Raw genomic sequence first — 6,161 nt, 5'->3', positions numbered from 1 at the left:
ATCTGATGAAATGCCATCATGGGCTGAAGATATCGTTCGGACACTGAATTCAATTAAGGATCAGAATAGATCAATTAAAGACCAACTGGAAAAGAATAGTAATTAAATGAAATCATTTCTGGGAAAACTTAAAGACCTGGAAACTCAAGTTATTACACATGAAGAGGAATTGAAGATAACTAGGAAAAAATTGTCTAAAGCTACAACTCATTTGGAAAGATATCAAAATAAGATTATAGACCTGGAAATTAGGTCTCGCCGGAAGAATAGACGAATTGTTGGGCTGCAAGAAGGAGCTGAAGGTGGACATTTAACTGCTTACTTTGGTAAGCTTTTCCACACTTTATTTCCTACCATTTTATTAAAGCTGCCTGCTATAGAAAGGGCACACAGGGTGTTTATCTCGAAATTGAAGGATTCTAGTAAACCAAGGTCTGTTCTGGTTTGCTTTCATCATTTTAAAATTAAAGATCAAATAATGTGACAGGCAAGAAAACAGAGAGTTTTTAGATTTTTGGAGTCTGAGTTCCGTTTTTACGAAGATTATTCAAGAGAGATAATGGAACAAAGATCAAAATTTGCCCTGGTAATGAAACAGGCATATGATAAAAAATGCTTTCCTTCTCTGAGGTACCCAACAAGTCTTAAAGTTTTTCCTGCTAATTCTCCTCCTCGTACTTTTTTTGATCCAAAAGCTGCACTGGACTTTGTTCAGGCTATACCCGCTGCTGTTACTGACGCCGCTACTGAATGAACTATCTGAAAGGTTGCTTGGCTATCTGTATATCATTTGCATTTTGGAAAGAAGACTTATGAAGGTCATTTGTATATTTCATTGAGAGACTAATTAAAAAAGGCAAGGAGAGTTGTTCATTATTGCATATTGTTGGTTTTCCTTTGGAAAGAAGATTTACGGCTCAAGTATAACTGTCTAAATGATCATCTGAACATTCGACTGAGAGAAGAAGATAAGGGGATTTGTTCCTTTAATTTAATACTTGGTTTGAGTATTTTTTGTTTCTTTTTTAATCAGCTAATTGGTAGTTTTTTCCTACTAATAGGGCTTTTATATATATATATTTGGGAGGGTTTAATTATTTATGATAGTAATTAGTATTTTTGAAAATTCAGCTGGGTCAAATATACTATTAATTTTTTTCTGTTTTATTATAACATTTTATAATTGAATTTAAAGGGTTTTTTTAGGGAATTAATATTAAACAAAGATGGCGCTGGTTTTTCACTCTAAGAGATAACATTATTTTGGTTCTTTCTTGTTTATTAGATGATGGAATGTAAATACCTTTCTTTGCTGAGACTCTGTATTTTTTACAAGGTCACTCTACTTTCTTACTAACTGGGGGGAGGGAAAGAAAACACAAACGGAGCAGTCAGTAGCTTTGAACTCTATCGTAGATCGCTTGCCTTTTTCAGGCTTCCGAGTGTGAGTGGGTGGGTTTAGAGTTAGGAGTTTTTTCCCATTGGGTGGTTCCGGAGCGTGCGTGTTTTTTATGTGGTTGTATTCTTCATCGCCACCATTTTTGATCATCCCGTATTAGTATGTGCTCTGCGCATGTATAAAGTAGAATAAAATTATAGTATGGTATTTAAACGGATTAATATAATAAGTTGGAATGTACGTGGTTGGAATTAGCCTATTAAATGAAAAAAAGACTTTTAAAATTATTAACTGACTCCAACCTGATATAATTTTTGCTTAAGAGACACATCTCAGGGTGGGAGATCAAAATAGATTTTTTGGATGGTGGAATGGTTTGCAATTCCACTCCACTTCTCAGAGTAAAACAAAAGGCCTGTCTATTTTTATTAAATCTAATATATTTATTCAAGATGATATTGAATCAGATTCTAATGGTAGATTTTTAATTGTTAAAGGAACGATCTGTAACAGAAAAGTTGTTTTGGTTAATTTGTATGGTCCTAACTTAGATGATGCTTTTTTTTAAAAAGGTATTTGCTTTACTGCCTGATTTAAATGAATATATGCTGATAATGGGTGGGGATTTTAACTGCTGCTTAAATCTTATGATTGATAAGAGCTCAACCATTTAGCAACTTCCAAATCGATCTGCTTTCATTTATTAATTCCTTTTTGATTGATTTTGGGTTGATTGATTTGCGGAGGTATCCCCATCCCGATAACAGAGAATATTCTTTCTTCTCACATGTTTATAAAAAATATTCGAGGATCGATTATATTATAAACAATCCCCGCTTCTTACCTAGTGTTAAAAACTGTGAATATGACGCTATTGCTATATCTGATCATGCGCCTCTGAGTTTGTGTTTTGAATTTGATGATGTCATTCTTGCCCGTCCACCTTGGCACATGTCTCAGACATTATGGCAAAACTCTGACTTTGTCAGTTTCATTGAAACCCAGATAAAAGAATTTTTTCTTTTTAATGATATGGGGGGGATGTCTAAATTAATTATATGGGATACATTTAAAGCATTTTTACATGGTCAGATTATTTCTTATTCAGCTAAACTTAAAAAACAGACTAAAGCAGAATTAGATAGAATTTCAAAACAAATTAAAGATTTAGATAATATCTATGCAATTTCCCCCAGTATTGATTTATTTAAGCAAAGGATAGAACTTCAATCAGAATATAACCTGTTATTAACTCATCCCATTGAAGGATATTTGCTTAAGTTAAAGAGCCAATTTTATATGTTTGGAGATAAAAATAATAAACTGCTCGTATCTCAATTAAAAATGGCTACAGCCAAAAGGCAAATCATGAAAATTCATAGGCGAGATGGTACCTTGGTTCAGGAATATGAAGAAATTAATAAGATTTTTCAAGATTTTTATGCTACACTTTATAAATCTCAATGTCCGTTAGATTCCTCTGAAATGAATGCTTTTTTATGAAAGATTGTTTTTCCTAAAATCTCAGCTGAGGATCAAAAAACTCTTGATGCTCAAATCACTGAAGCCGAAATTCATAAAGGTATTTTTCAATGCAATCTGGTAAGTCCCCGGGACTTGATGGTTATCCTGTAGAATTTTATAAAAAATTTGGAAAGTTGCTTTCTCCGTATATGTTGGAAATGTTTAAGGATTCTTTTGTGAAATGTGACTTACCCTCTACTTTTTATGAGGCTTCTATTTCTTTAATTCTTAAAAATGATAAAGATCCTACTGACTGTGCCTCATGTAGACCTATTTCATTATTGAATGTCGATGCTAAGATTCTGTCAAAGATAATGGCCAATCGGTTGGAGGATATTTTGGGTAAAATTATTTTTAAAGATCAAACAGATCAAGGGTCGTTATTCTTTTTCAAATGTTCAGAGACTATTTAACATTATAAATTCGTCCTCTTTTAAAACTCCACAATGTGTTGTATCTTTGGATGTTGAAAAAGCGTTCGATCGAGTCGAATGGAAATATTTATTTAATGTTTTAGAGAAATTTGGCTTTGGTGCTAATTTTAATAATTGGATTAAAATGATATATAAAGCCCCTATTGCTACTGTTGTCAGTAACAATTGTAGGTCTCCTTTTTCTCAGCTTTCACGGGGGACGAGGCAAGGCTGTCTATTAAGTCCTTCGTTGTTTAATTTAATATTAGAACCCCTCGCTACTGCTCTTAGCGAGGCTAAAAATATCCATGGGATTTTTGTGAATGAGACCATGCATAAGATCTCTCTTTACGCTGATGATTTATTGGTTTATATATCTAATCCTGACAAATCTATTCCTGCCTTGCTAAAATTACTTAATGAATTTGGAGGTTTTTCAGGATATAAAATAAATTTTAGTAAAAATGAATTGTTTCCTTTAAATGATTCTGTCTTTATATATGATAATACTCCTTTTAAAGTCACAGATTCTTTCAGATATTTAGGTATTATAATTACTAAAAAAATATAAGGATCTTTATAAAGCCAATTTTGTTCCTTTAGTAGACTCTATGAAGTATTTATTTAATAGATGGAGTCCACTTACATTTTCACTTGTTGGTCGTATTCATATAGTTAAAATGATGATTTTACCAAAATTTTTATATTTATTTCAGAATATTCCTGTTTTTTTGACTAGGAAGTTTTTTTGATCAGATTGATTCTATTATTTTATCTTTTATTTGGAGTAATAAAAGACCAAGAATTACTAAATGTTACTTACAAAAATTGAAAAAGGATGGAGGTCTTGCTTTGCCTAATCTAAGAATGTATTATTGGGCTGTTAATGTGCGATACATGTCTTTTTGATTATATTGGGTTGATAAGAGTGATCGGCCAATTTGGGTAGACCTGGGACTGAAAGTTGTCAAACAGTTTTATTTAACCTCATTATTGAGAGCTACTTTACCTATGCAATTAGCTAAAGTTGTTAATTTAAACCTATATACTGTGATTAAGTATTCTTTACAAATTTGGCTCCAGTTCCGCAATTTTTTTAATCTTAAAAAATTTAAACTTTGTAGTTTAATTTATCGAAATTACTTTTTTAAGCCTTCTTTGAGTGATCCAATTTTTTTACTTTGGAAAAATAAAGGTATTAATTCTTTTTTGGATTTATTTAAGAAGATAGATTGATGTCTTTTCAACAATTAATTGATAAATATTCTCTTTCATACTCACACCTTCTGCAATATCTTCAAATTAGACATTTTTTACAAAAACATTTAAGTAATTTTCCTTACATATTGGAGGCTGACCTGTTAGATACTATTATGAGTACGAATCCTTCGATCAAGGGTTCTATTGGAAGAATTTATAATTTATTATTGCAATGGGATAAGCGTCCTTTACCTAAGATTAAACAGGATTGGGAAAAGGAACTCAATTTGACTTTTATGACGGAGGATTGGATGCGGATTTTGAAGTTGGTTAGCTCTTCTTCAATTTGTGCTATCCATTCATTGATTCAATTTAAAATTGTGCATCGTTATCATTTGACGAAGGAGAGACTTTCTAAAATCTTTTCTAATGTTGACAGTCATTGTGATAGATGTAAAACTGAGATAGCTACACTGACACATGTGTTTTGGTCTTGTTCTATATTGGAACAGTTCTGGAAGTCAGTTTTTTCAACAATTTCTAAAGCACTTAAAATTAATGTACAACCTAATAAATTAACTGTGGTTTTTGGAATAATTCCTCAAAATATTCATGGTATTTTTGTATCTGACCAACATGTTATTGCATTTGTTACATTGATAGCTAGGAGGGCCATTTTGTTGAAGTGGAAGGACACATCAGCTCCCACTTTGTCACAATGGTTCTCTCAAGTGATGCTATGTCTTAGTTTGAAGAAAATTAGAAGTGGAACCTTTGAACCTTTATTTGATTTTGAGAAAAGATGGGGCTCATTTGCTCGTTATTATCATTTGAATTAATTGATAGATTTTTTCCACGATCTAATTGTAAATTTTTTGGTATATTTTCTTTTCATGCTGGCAGTTTGATGTTTATTTTTAGAAGCTTTTTTATGACGCATGGCTCCGGAGTTGTACAACTAATGGGTTCTTTTTTTTCTCACTTTTTTTTTGCTTATTAGGTTTTTTTGTTTTCACAAATTATTTTTCAATCTTTAAGATAATGTCTTTTTTGAGACATTGTAAGTGTTGTTACTTCAATGTAATCGTGTTATTTCTTTTGTATAATATAACAATAAAAAGATTTGGAAAAAATGATATTTCCAGTAACCAAGTGTAAAGGAAAACAAAATCATTGTTACTGATGCAGCACAAAAGAACAATAGGATAATGAATCCAATAATAATTTTAAAAACACCACATAAAGAAATGATAAATTAGTGGTCAGGTGGGTTGAGGTGGGTTAGTGGTGGTGTGAGGGTTAGTGGGTAGAAGGGAGTGGGGGTTTGGGTGGAAGGGTTGGTTAAGGTGGAGGAGGGGGTTAGTGGGTGGGGGGTTAGTGGGTGGAGGGGTTAGTGGGTGGAGGGTTAGTGGGTGGAGGGGGTTAGTGGGTGGAGGGGGGGTTAGTGGGTGGAGCAGGGTTAGTGGGTGGAGGGGGGTTAGTGAGTGGAGCGGGGTTAGTGGGTGGAGGGGGGTTAGTGGGTGGGGGTTAGTGGGTGGAGGGGGGTTAGTGGGTGGAGGGGGGGTTAATGGGTGGAGGGTTAGTGGGTGGAGGGGGGGTTAGTGGGTGGAGCAGGGTTAGTGGGT

This window comes from Mobula birostris, chromosome 15, assembly GCF_030028105.1.
Source record: "Mobula birostris isolate sMobBir1 chromosome 15, sMobBir1.hap1, whole genome shotgun sequence".
NCBI classification, from domain to species: domain Eukaryota; kingdom Metazoa; phylum Chordata; class Chondrichthyes; order Myliobatiformes; family Myliobatidae; genus Mobula; species Mobula birostris.
The sequence above is the reverse complement of the archived record's forward strand: the minus strand, read 5'-3'. Positions refer to the sequence as shown.